The following is a 13,532-nucleotide window of genomic DNA, read 5'->3' as shown; positions in this document are numbered from 1 at the left end:
GAATGGGAGGGGGAGTTGAAGTGCTGAGCCACTGGGAGGTCAGGTAGGTTATTGCGGACTGAGCGGAGGTGTTCGGCGAAACGATCGCCCAACCTACGCTTGGTCTCACCGATGTAAATGAGCTGACATCTAGAGCAGCGGATGCAGTAGATGAGGTTGGAGGAGATACAGGTGAACCTTTGTCGCACCTGGAACGACTGCTTGGGACCTTGAATGGAGTCGAGGGGGGAGGTGAAGGGACAGGTGTTGCATTTCTTGCGGTTGCACGAAGGGAAAGGTGTTGCATTTCTTGCGGTTGCAAAAGTCTGAATCGATTTAGGTATGAGCACTATAGTGTCATTTATGATGAAAAAGGTAATTAAGAGGTTTGGTAGACCTACAGAAATCAGCTTTGACAACGGATTGTTTTCATTTGATGAAAAGAATAAATGGAACTTTGAAGGTTAAAATAAATAAGATTTGTGTAATGCTCTGCCATTGGCACTGAAGAAATGGTGCATGCAAACTAACCAGCAGGTGGCACAATGGAGTAGTCCCTACAAGGGACCGAGTTTGGAACAGTTAAAGATAGAATTTAAAAAGTATATGAAACAGTTAATTATGATATACAAGTCTATTTATGAACAGTAAAAGCTGTCGGAGATGGACCAGGAGGAAGGATCCCTTAAGCCTGAAGACAAGGTGTATGTATGAGTTTTCTAAATCACCGACAGATGTTCGTTTAGAAGGTTGAGATACCTAGTACAATTTCAATAATTACATGAGGGCTATCCTGCAGGTACGAATAGATAATAGCCCTGAGGTAAGTGAACAGGAGGACAAAGAAGAGTACAGTATTAACAAGAACGTTGTTTGACATCAGTGGTGGGAAATAATGGAAAGGATACTAAAGGCAATATTATAGGGATTTGGATAAATAGGGTAGGATTAGGAAGAATTAGCATGGATTTGTGATTGTGATATTTGACTAATCTTGAATTTTTTCCTTAAAAAAAGAGGTTATTTGGGAAATTGATGAGGTTAAAGTGGTGAACTTCAGTAAGGCCTTTGACAAGGTTCAAAAAGGAAATAAGGTAGGTTAAGAAGAGGTTCGTAAGGAATGGCAAGATGGATTAAAAAGTGGCTGTATGGGAAATGTCAGAGAGTAATGGTGGATGGATGTTTGTCAGGTTGGAGGTTAGTGACTAGAGGGGTACCTCGGGGATGTGTGTTGGGTCCACTGTTGTTTGTCATGTGAATCAATAATATGGATGTTGGTGTGGTAAGATAGATTAAGAAATATGTAGATGATACTAAGATAGGTGTTGTTGTGAATAATGAAGTAGATTTTAAAAATGTACAGAGAGATTTAGGTCATTTGGAAGAGTGGGTTGTAACATGACAGATGGGTTTAATGTTGATAAGTGTGAGGTGATACATCTTGGCTGAACAAATTCAAATTGTCTTACATGGTAAATGATTGTGAATTGAGGAATGAAGTTGAACAGAGGGATCTAGGAATAACTGTGCATAGTTCCCTGAAGGTGGAATCTCATAGGATAGGATGGTAAAGAAAGATTTTGGTGTGTTGGCCTTTATAAATCAGAGCATTGTGTATAGAAGTTGGGTTGTAATGTTAAATTGTACAAGCTATTGGTGAGGTCAATTGTGGCGTATGGTGTATAATTTTGGTAGGCATAATTATAGGAAAAAGGTTAACAACATAGAGAGTACAGAGGAGATCAATTAGAATGTTGGCTGGGTTTCAGCAACTAAGAGAAAGGATTAGCAAGTTAGGTCTTTATTATTTGGGAAGGATAGAAGTAATACCCACCATGGTAGTGATGTTTTCTTAAGGAACTGTTTACTGGCAGTATCTCGTTCTATTACAGAATTAAAAACCAAGGGGCTGCTGGCACAGAGTCCCCATCTCGACTTTCCAATCCATTCTGTGAAAGCAGGGAACTGGGATCTTGTAAAATCATGGAAGGAAGAAAAGATGCAACCTAAGTGGACTGGTCCCTACCTTGTGTTATTAATCACCGAGACAGCAGCACGAACAAAAGAAAAAGGGTGGACACACGCAAGCCGATTTAAGGGTCCTGTGGAGGCCCCACCAGACAATGTCAGCCCGTGGACTGTGCGTGAAGGGAAGGAACCATTGCCCTTGTGCCTATTCGGATGTTGTATCATTCCCTGTGCACAGGGGCTGGCTCAGCTTGATAGAGACAGCCCTGACAAAGAACAGCGCCGTCATGATGGCCTTCAGAACACAGTATGACTAGCGAGAGGAGGATAGGGAGGTGAAGAATCTGCTAGCACTAGAAAAGGAGGATATAGTATAAATCAAAAGTTGCGTAGCAAAAAGAAAAATGGTGGATTGTGAGAAAAGGGTTAATAGAGATGGTTGATTTACACTAGAATTCTGAAATATAACTTTGAAAGAAATAAGGTGTCAGCAGAAGCCAGACTGCTAGTAGAATAGAAAGTAACGATATAAAGAACAGAGAGAAATTCTAGATAAAAAGTGGCAATAGAAATACTTCAGTAGCAGTTTTAAGAGAAGAAAGGCAGAGTTGAAAAGGGCGAGGGGTTAAAAACAACTACGCATGCCTAATGAACTTGCATGAATATATACACACACCTACTATGACAAGATGCCTAATTTAAATGCACATGCGATGCATGTAATAGGAGGTAACCTTGACGTCAGGGGTGGTGTCTTTGATGTTCTCGTGGGAATCTGGGCTTTATGTTATGATTGGAAGAAGCTCAATGGGGAGGGATGATTGTGTGACAAAAGTGAAATGAAAATGTATAAAGATAGAAAGCATCTCCATCTTCGGTGTGTCTCTAGAGGGCGACAGAGGGGCACCCTTTTCTGCGCAGAAATGTAATAAATAAGATAAACTTGTTACTCTGACTTGTCTCTGAGCATTTGTGAATTTGAATCTCACACTACACTGGTAAGTAATAGTGATCTTACGCAGGCCAAATAGAACACATTTCCAAGTATTCATTTCCAGTTTGGTTCTTTAATGAAGTAGTTGTACAAACAAGGAGATGAACGTGCCAGGCTTGCCTTATTCTGCATACAAGTTGTAGCTAGCTGTTCTTCCCATTCTGGTGAAAACTGTATGCTCGCCACCCATGTGCCTGGTCTGGCGCTCCCTGTCCACTATTCCCATATATATACGCCCCTCTAAGCAGCTAATGACTGCCCGCAAGTGTCCAAGGTATGCACTATATGTTGGCATCTAATCTTCTTTAGTGATTCATGAATCTTCTTCTCTTCCCTCTTCTTATCCTTATCTTTAGTTGCCAGGATCTTTTCCAAAGCTACTCACAGCAGTCTGAATCTCCAGTATCTTTCGAGTCAACTGCAAGAGTGTTTTCCTTACTTTAAGAAACTAAGCTGTCCAGCAGTCTTCAGATTCCTCCATGATGGGAAATAGGTGATCGGAGAGTTTGTGGGGTTCAATGATCCTTGACTATGACGTTCATTGTGATGTATTGTTTGATTTCTGGATTATTAGCAGAGATTGCAGATTCCAAGTGAAGCTTTGGCCATTCTCTGTCTGGATCACAGAAAAACTCTGGTCCGTCGATACATCACTTACAGCTTAAGAATTGGTCTGCTGTTAGTCTCCTGGAGGTTTCATCGGCAGGATTTTTCTTTGTGCGAACATATCTCCATTGTGATACATCAGTAGCATCCCTTACCAAATTGATCCTGTTTGCTACAAATGTTTGGAAGCATTTGGTTCCGTTGTTGATGTACTTAAGCACTGTTGAGCTATCGGTCCAGAAGATGGATTAGTCCAGTTGAAGCTGTAATTCCTTTCACAACATTGTTGTGAGCTTACAGCTTGGACTGCAGCTGTAGGCTCCATTCTGGGAATGGTCATTTGCTTCAATGCTGCCACTCTGGCTTTTCCCACCATGAATGCAACATGCACTTCTGTGTTATCATTTTCCAGCCTTAGATATGAAACAGTACCGTAGCCCCTTTCGTTTGCATCTTAAATGTGGTGCAGCTGTGCATATCTAATTACACCAAAGCTTGCAGGCTTCATGCACCGGTCCATTTTAAATTCCACCATCTTGTTGAGATATGCTAACCATCCTGTCCATTGTCGAGTGAAGGTTTGGGGTATGTTTTCATCCCATCCCAATCTTTCCTTAATGAGCTTGACTTGACTAGACTAGACTTGACATGACTAGACTTGACTTGACTTGACTTGGATTGTTGGCCTTACACTCAATGTGTTTGACTTGACTTGACTTGTTGGACCTGAACTCAATGTGCTTGACTTGACTTGACTTGGATTGTTGGCCCTACACTCAATGTGCTTGACTTGACTTGTCTTGACATGTTGGACCTGATATCAATGTGCTTGACTTGACTTGACTTAACTTGTTGGACCTGAACTCAATGTGCTTGACTTGATTTGAATTGACTTGACTTGTTGGTCCTGAACTCCATGTGCTTGACTTGACTAGACTTGACTTGACTTGACTTGACTTGACTTGACTTGACTTGACTTGTTGGACCTGAACACAATGTACTTGAGTTGACGTGACTTGACTTATTGGACCTGAACTCAATGTGCTTGACTTGACTTGACTTTACTTGACATGTTGGACCTGAACTCACTGTGCTTGACTTGACTTGACTTGAGTTGTTGGACCTGAACTCAATGTGCTTGACTTGACTTTACTTATTGGACCTGAACTCAATCTACTTGACTTGGCTTTTTTGGCCCTGAACTCAATGTGCTTGACTTGACTTGACTTGACCTCAATGTATTTGACTTGACTTGCCTTGACTTGTTCGACCTGAACTCAATGTGCTTGACTTGATTTGAATTGACTTGACTGGTTGGAGCTGAATTCAACGCGCTTGACTTGACTTGTTGCACCTGAACCCAATGTGCTTTACTTGACTTGGCTTGACTTGACTTGTTGGACCTGAACACAATGTGTTTGACTTGACTTGTCGGACCTGAACTCAATGTGCTTGACTTGACTTGTTGGACCTGAACACAATGTACTTGACTTGACGTGACTTGACTTGTTGGACCTGAACTCAATGTGCTTGACTTGACTTGACTTTACTTGACTTGACATGTTGGACCTGAACTCACTGTGCTTGACTTGACTTGACTTGAGTTGTTGGACCTGAACTCAATGTGCTTGACTTTACTTTACTTATTGGACCTGAACTCAATGTACTTGACTTGACGTTTTGGCCCTGAACTCAATGTGCTTGACTTGACTTGACTTGTTTGACCTGAACTCAATGTGTTTGACTTGACTTGACTTGACTTGACTTGTTGGATATGACCTCAATGTGGTTGATTTGACTTGAGTGACTTGTTGGTCCTGAATAAAATGTGCTTGACTTGACTTGACTTGATTTGGCTTGACTAGTTGGACCTGAACTCAATGTACTTGACTTGACTTGACTTGTTGGACCTAAACTCAATGTGCTTGACTTGACATGACCTGTTGGACCTGAACTCAATGTGCTTGACTTGACTTGACGCAACTTGACTTGACTTGTTCGGCCTGAACTCAATGTAATTGACTTAACTTGACTTGTTGGACCTAAACTCAATGTGCTTGACTTGGCTTGACGTGACTTGTTGGACCTGAACTCAATGCGATTGACTTGACTTGGCTTGACCTGTTGGACCTAAACTCAATGTGCTTGACTTGACTTGATTTGACTTGTCTTGACTTGACTTGACTTGTTGGACCTGAACTCAATGTACTTGACTTGACTTGACTTGACTTGACTTGACTTGACTTGACTTGACTTGACTTGACTTGACTTGACTTGACTTGACTTGTTGCACGTGAACTCAATGTGCTTGAAATGACTTGACTTGCTGGACCTGAACTCAATGTGCTTGACTTGAATTGTTGGACCTGAACTCAAGTGCTTGCCATGACTTGACTTGACTTGTTGTACCTGAACCCAATGTGCTTTGCTTGACTTGGCTTGACTTGACTTGACTTGTTAGACCTGAACTCAATGTATTTGACTTGACTTGACTTGACTTGACTTGACTTGACTTGACTTGACTTGACTTGACTTGACTTGACTTGATGGACTTGAACTCAATGTGCTTGACTTGACTTGACTTGACTTGACTGGTTGGAGCTGAACTCAATATGCTTGACTTGACTTGACTTGACTTGACGTGTCGTGTTGTACCTGAACCCAGTGTGCTTTACTTGACTTGGCTTGACTTGAATTGTTGGACCTGAATACAATGTGTTTGACTTGACTTGATTTGGCTTGACTTGTTGGACCTGAACTAAATTTGCTTGACTTTACTTGACTTGACTTGACTTGACTTGACTTGTTGGACCTGAACACAATGTACATGACTTGACTTGACTTGACTTGTTGGACCTGAACTCAATGTGTTTGACTTGACTTTACTTGACTTGACATGTTGGACCTGGACTCAATGTGCTTGACTTGACTTGACTTGACTTTTTGGCCCTGAACACAATGTGCTTGACTTGACTTGTTGGACCTGAACTCAATGTGCTTGACTTGACTTGACTAGTTGGACCTGAACTCAATGTGCTTGACTTGACTTGACGCAACTTGACTTGACTTGTTAGACCTGAACTCAATGTACCTGACTTAACTTGACTTGTTGGACCTAAACTCAATGTGCTTGACTTGACTTGACTTGTTGGAACTGAACTCAATGTGCTTGACTTGATTTGACTTGACTTGTTGGACCTGAACTCAATGTATTTGACTTGACGTGACTTGACTTGACTTGACTTGACTTGACTTGACTTGACTTGACTTGACTTGACTTGACTTGACTTGACTTGACAAGTTGGACATAAACTCAATGTGCTTGACTTGACTTGACGTGTTGGACCTGAACTCAATGTGCTTGACTTGACTTGGCTTGACCTGTAGGACCTGAACTCAATGTGCTTGACTTGACTTGACTAGACTTGACTTGACTTGACTTAACTTGACTTGACTTGTTGGAGATGAGCTCAATGTATTTGAAATGTACTTGACTTAACCTGTTGGACCTAAACTCAATGTGCTTGACTTGACTTGACTTGACTTGGCTTGTTGACCTGAACTCAATGTGTTTGACATCACTTGACTTGACTTGACATGTTGGACCTGAACTCAATGTGCTTAACTTGACTTGACGCAACTCGACTTGACTTGTTAGACCTGAACACAATGTATTTGACTTGACTTGACTTGACTTGTTGGACCTGAACTCAATGTGCTTGACTTGACTTGACTTGACTTGACTTGACTTGGCTTGACTTGTTGGACATTAACTCAATGTGCTTGGCTTGACCTGACTTGTTGGACCTGAACTCAATGTGCATGACTTGACTTGACTTGACTTGACTTGACTTGTTGGACTTGAACTCATTGTGCTTGACTTGACTTGAATTGTTGGACCTAAACTCAATGTGCTTGACTTGACTTTACTTGTTGGACCTGAACTCAATGTGCTTGACTTGAATTGACTTGACTTGACTTGTTGGACCTCAACTCAATGCACTTGACTTGACTTGGCTTGACCTGTTGGACCTGAAATCAATGTGCTTGACTTGACTTGACTTGTCTTGACTTGACTTGACTTGTTGGTCCTGAACTCAATGTATTTGACTTGACTTGACTTGATGACTTGACTTGACTTGTTGGACGTGAACTCAATGTGCTTGAAATGACTTGACTTGTTGGACCTGAACTCAATGTGCTTGACTTGACTTGTAGGACCTGAATTCAATGTGCTTGACTTGACTTGTTGGACCTGAATTCAATGTGCTTGACTTGACTTGACTTGTTGGACCTGAATTCAATGTGCTTGACTTGACTTGACTTGTTGGCCCTGAACTCAATGTGCTTGACTTGACTTGACTTGACTTGTTGGATCTGAACTCAATGTGGTTGATTTGACTTGACTTGACTTGTTGGTCCTGAACTCAATGTGCTTGATTTGACTTGAACTGACTTGTTGGTCCTGAACTCCTTGTGTTTGACTTGACCTGACTTGACTTGTTGGACCTGAACTCAATGTGCTGGACTTGAGTTGACTTGATTTGACTTGTTGGTCCTGAACTCAATGTGCTTGATTTGACTTGAATTGACTTGTTGGTCCTGAACTCCATGTGCTTGACTTGACCTGACTTTACTTGTTGGACTTGAACTCAATGTGCCTGACTTGACTTGTTGGACCTGAACTCAATGTGCTTGATTTGACTTGGCTTGACATGTTGGTCCTGAACTCAACGTGCTTGGTTTGACTTGATTTGACTTGATTTGGACCTGAATTCAATGTGCTTGACTTATATAACCATATAACCATATAACCATCTAAAAGGCCTCAATCGCCACCCTTGTATCTGCTTCCACCCCCTCTCCTGGCAGCGCATGCCAGGCATGCTACACCAAGGGGGAACTGTACAAAAGGGACGGATTGCATCTTAACAGGTGTGGGACCAGCATTCTGGCAGGCAGGTTTGCCACTGCTACACGGGTGGTTTTAAACTGAATAAGGGGGGTGGGGTGTCGAATGGGCTAGTGGAGGATGGAGTTAAAGGGAAAGGGTTTCTTAAATGTGTGAGCGTAGAGACAGAGGGGTGTAAAATGAGGGTAGAAGCAATAGGTAGCAAGGTGAAAAGTAAAAGTGGCAGGCCAGAACATCCAGGGCAAAAATCAAAAAGGGCCACTTTTCAACAAAATTGTATAAGGGGTAAGAGTGTTGTAAAAACAAGCCTGAAGGCTTTGTGTCTCAATGCAAGGAGCATTCGTAATAAGGTGGATGAGTTGAATGTGCAGATAGCTATTAATGACTATGATATAGTTGGGATCACGGAGACATGGCTCCAGGGTGACCAAGGCTGGGAGCTGAACATCCAGGGATATTCAATATTCAGGAGGGATAGAGAGAAAGGAAAAGGAGGTGGGGTAGCGTTGCTGATTAGAGAGGAGATTAACGCAATGGAAAGGAAGGACATTAGTTTGCAGGATGTGGAATCGGTATGGGTAGAGCTGCGAAACACTAAGGGGCAGAAAACGCTGGTGGGTGTTGTGTACAGGCCACCTAACAGTAGTAGTGAAGTTGGAGATGGTATCAAACAGGAAATTAGAAATGCGTGCGACAAAGGCAAAACCGTTATAATGGGTGACTTCAATCTACATATAGATTGGGTGAATCAAATTGGCAGGGGTGCTGAGGAAGAGGATTTTTTGGAATGTATGCGGGATAGTTATCTAAATCAACATGTAGAGGAACCAACGAGAGAGCAGGCTATTTTAGACTGGGTATTGAGTAATGAGGAAGGGTTAGTTAGCAGTCTTGTTGTACGTGCCCCCTTGGGCAAGAGTGACCATAATATGGTTGAGTTCTTCATTAGGATGGAGAGTGACATTGTTAATTCAGAAACAATGGTTCTGAACTTAAAGAAAGGTAACTTTGAGGGTATGAGACGTGAATTGGCCAAGATTGACTGGCAATTAATTCTAAAAGGGTTGACGGTGGATATGCAATGGAAGACATTTAAAGACTGCATGGATGAACTACAAAAATTGTTCATCCCAGTTTGGCAAAAGAATAAATCAGGGAAGGTAGTGCATCCGTGGATAACAAGGGAAATCAGGGATAGTATCAAAGCGAAGGATGATGCGTACAAATTAGCCAGAAAAAGCAGCATACCGGAGGACTGGGAGAAATTCAGAGACCAGCAGAGGAGGACAAAGTGCTTAATTAGGAAAGGAAAAATAGATTATGAAAGAAAACTGGCAGGGAACATAAAAACTGACTGCAAAAGTTTTTATAGATATGTGAAAAGAAAGAGATTAGTTAAAACAAATGTAGGTCCCTTGCAGTCAGAAACGGGTGAGTTGATCATGGGGAACAAGGATATGGCGGATCAATTGAATAACTACTTTGGTTCCGTCTTCACTAAGGAAGACATAAATAATCTGCCGGAAATAGCAGGGGACCTCGGGTCAAAGGAGTTGGAGGAATTGAGTGAAATCCGGGTTAGCCGGGAAGTGGTGTTGGGTAAATTAAATGGATTAAAGGCCGATAAATCCCCAGGGCCAGATAGGCTGCATCCCAGAGTACTTAAGGAAGTAGCTCCAGAAATAGTGGATGCATTAGTAATAATCTTTCAAAACTCTTTAGATTCTGGAGTAGTTCCTGAGGATTGGCGGGTAGCAAACGTAACCCCACTTTTTAAGAAGGGAGGGAGAGAGAAAACGGGGAATTACAGACCAGTTAGTCTAACATCGGTAGTGGGGAAACTGCTAGAGTCAGTTATTAAAGATGGGATAGCAGCACATTTGGAAAGTGGTGAAATCATTGGACAAAGTCAGCATGGATTTACAAAAGGTAAATCATGTCTGACGAATCTTATAGAATTTTTCGAGGATGTAACTAGTAGCGTGGATAGGGGAGAACCAGTGGATGTGGTGTATCTGGACTTCCAGAAGGCTTTCGACAAGGTCCCACATAAGAGATTAGTTTACAAACTTAAAGCACATGGCATTGGGGGTTCAGTATTGATGTGGATAGAGAACTGGCTGGCAAACAGGAAGCAAAGAGTAGGAGTAAACGGGTCCTTTTCACAATGGCAGGCAGTGACTAGTGGGGTACCGCAAGGCTCAGTGCTGGGACCCCAGCTATTTACAATATATATTAATGATCTGGATGAGGGAATTGAAGGCAATATCTCCAAGTTTGCGGATGACACGAAGCTGGGGGGCAGTGTTAGCTGTGAAGAGGATGCTAGGAGACTGCAAGGTGACTTGGATAGGCTGGGTGAGTGGGCAAATGTTTGGCAGATGCAGTATAATGTGGATAAATGTGAGGTTATCCATTTTGGTGGCAAAAACAGGAAAGCAGACTATTATCTAAATGGTGGCCGACTAGGAAAAGGGGAGATGCAGCGAGACCTGGGTGTCATGGTACACCAGTCATTGAAAGTGGGCATGCAGGTGCAGCAGGCAGTGAAGAAAGCGAATGGTATGTTAGCATTCATAGCAAAAGGATTTGAGTATAGGAGCAGGGAGGTTCTACTGCAGTTGTACAGGGTCTTGGTGAGACCACACCTGGAGTATTGCGTACAGTTTTGGTCTCCAAATCTGAGGAAGGACATTATTGCCATAGAGGGAGTGCAGAGAAGGGTCACCAGACTGATTCCTGGGATGTCAGGACTGTCTTATGAAGAAAGACTGGATAGACTTGGTTTATACTCTCTAGAATTTAGGAGATTGAGAGGGGATCTTATAGAAACTTACAAAATTCTTAAGGGGTTGGACAGGCTAGATGCAGGAAGATTGCTCCCGATGTTGGGGAAGTCCAGGACAAGGGGTCACAGCTTAAGGATAAGGGGGAAATCCTTTAAAACCGAGATGAGAAGAACTTTTTTCACACAGAGAGTGGTGAATCTCTGGAACTCCCTGCCACAGAGGGTAGTCGAGGCCAGTTCATTGGCTATATTTAAGAGGGAGTTAGATGTGGCCCTTGTGGCTAAGGGGATCAGAGGGTATGGAGAGAAGGCAGGTACGGGATACTGAGTTGGATGATCAGCCATGATCATATTGAATGGCGGTGCAGGCTCGAAGGGCCGAATGGCCTACTCCTGCACCTAATTTCTATGTTTCTATGTAAGTTACTCCAGTTGATTGTATCTCTCTCCTTCCAGCTAATTCTCTAATCAGGGCAGCATCCTGTGAATCCCTTCACTTGATGCGGTGACAAGAACCATTCAAATGGTTACCGTTCGTAACGCCTCTACTTGTGATGGAATGTTGAAGGAGCTGTAGACTATTTTTCCATTGAATAAAGCTGCAAATTCACAGGAACATTAAATAATTACTGCAACATTGGGCAGGTGTTCAAAAACAGCAGAAAAAAATTCAACGGCGTTCACATTATGAGAATGATTTTTAAAATAATTTGGACAAAAAATGGCTAAAAATGTGCTTGCATAAATACATTTTCATACATTTGCACAAAACTCAGTTTCTACCCGAGCCGTGGAATAACCTCCAGTGCGATTTTACCGCATCCTTCAATTGTTCTCTGAATTTGCTCAGGGTCAGAGCGTAAATGCAAGTGTTTGAACAGGAGCTCATGTACTTTAACATAGCTCCAACTTCCGTGGCAACATAGGCTGGGTCGTTAAGGTCACCGCGGAAATGATTAGCGTTTGTCAACCTGGTGATTCCAAAGGCCGCGCCCGCTGTAATCCACAACAGCACGAAACTGCCGGAGATGGCGAATACCAAAATAACGGACTTTCTTCTGTTCGCCACCTCCGGGTCGGATTGTTTGTCGTTTATGTTACCTCGCAGCGCGCGGCGAGCTCGACTGGCGGCTAAAATACGCGTGGCTGTCACTGAGTTAAACATGAACATCAACGTAAAAGGAAGAGCGCCCACACAGAGGGCGTGAAACATAAGAAAACCCGCGCCCGCGGGCGAGGTAAAGAAAGGTATATTTACCCTGCAGCCCAACTGCACCCCGTCAACAATGTGCAGGGGCTCGTATGCAAACAAAAAAGGGATGTTTTTGGATACGAACAGAAGGGCGAGCGTCGTTAGTACCACAGTCGCCGTTCTCCCGGTGCAATACATGGTTTGTAACTTCCGAGAGCAGATTGCTACACATCTGTCGAACGTGAAGGAGAGGGTGAACCAAACTGACAGGTCCAGAGTGACCGTGATTATGTATATGATGAACTTACACAGGGGGTAGATTGTCAGGAAGGAATGTGGGAAGTGGTAGGTGAAAATGTAAAACACCACCACATTGATGACCATGACGAGAAGATCAGCCGAAGCCATGCCCACCATGTAGACAGAGCTGCACTTAGCGAGGCCGCACTTTCCTCGGGAGAGAATTACGATTGTCAACAGGTTTGCTGTAACAGAGAGAGAGAAAGGATTGAAATAATCTGATTTCGGCGTAGCCGGTTATCTTAAACGACACAAAGTGCGGGAGTCAGAGAGAGATCCTCCCTGACTGAACGGGTCTGGAGAATCAGGTGATGTTTAATGTTGGGGTCCTTCTTCACACAGATAATGATGGGGGTTGGTGGAAGACAGGAGGGACAGGACTAAGGCTGGAAAGTAATAGGTGGATACACATGAGGATGAGGGTAGGGGAGTTACTCAGATCGTCAATGGACCTCAACTTCATTCACCCAGACCCGCAAAGGACATTACATTTAACAAATAATCTGATGGGTCCCGACCCGAAACATCACCTGTCCATGTTCCCCCGGCGATGCTGCCTGACCCGCTGAGTTACTCCAGCACTTTGTGGGGGGTTTTATTAACCAGTTTCTGTAGTTCATTGTTTCTGGACAAGTTATCTCGATGCCCTGGTTACGTATTTAAAAATTGGAGCTATAGATGGCATCGCGCCGTCGGAGACTATGCGCTTCTAAGGCCATAGTGTGGGCAATGACGCGCCGTTAACGCACCCCAGCCTTTCCCACCGCTCGCTGAACCTCGGCGCAGTGACCAC

This window comes from Amblyraja radiata, chromosome 20 (genome assembly GCF_010909765.2).
Source record: "Amblyraja radiata isolate CabotCenter1 chromosome 20, sAmbRad1.1.pri, whole genome shotgun sequence".
NCBI lineage: Eukaryota > Metazoa > Chordata > Chondrichthyes > Rajiformes > Rajidae > Amblyraja > Amblyraja radiata.
The sequence above is the reverse complement of the archived record's forward strand: the minus strand, read 5'-3'. Positions refer to the sequence as shown.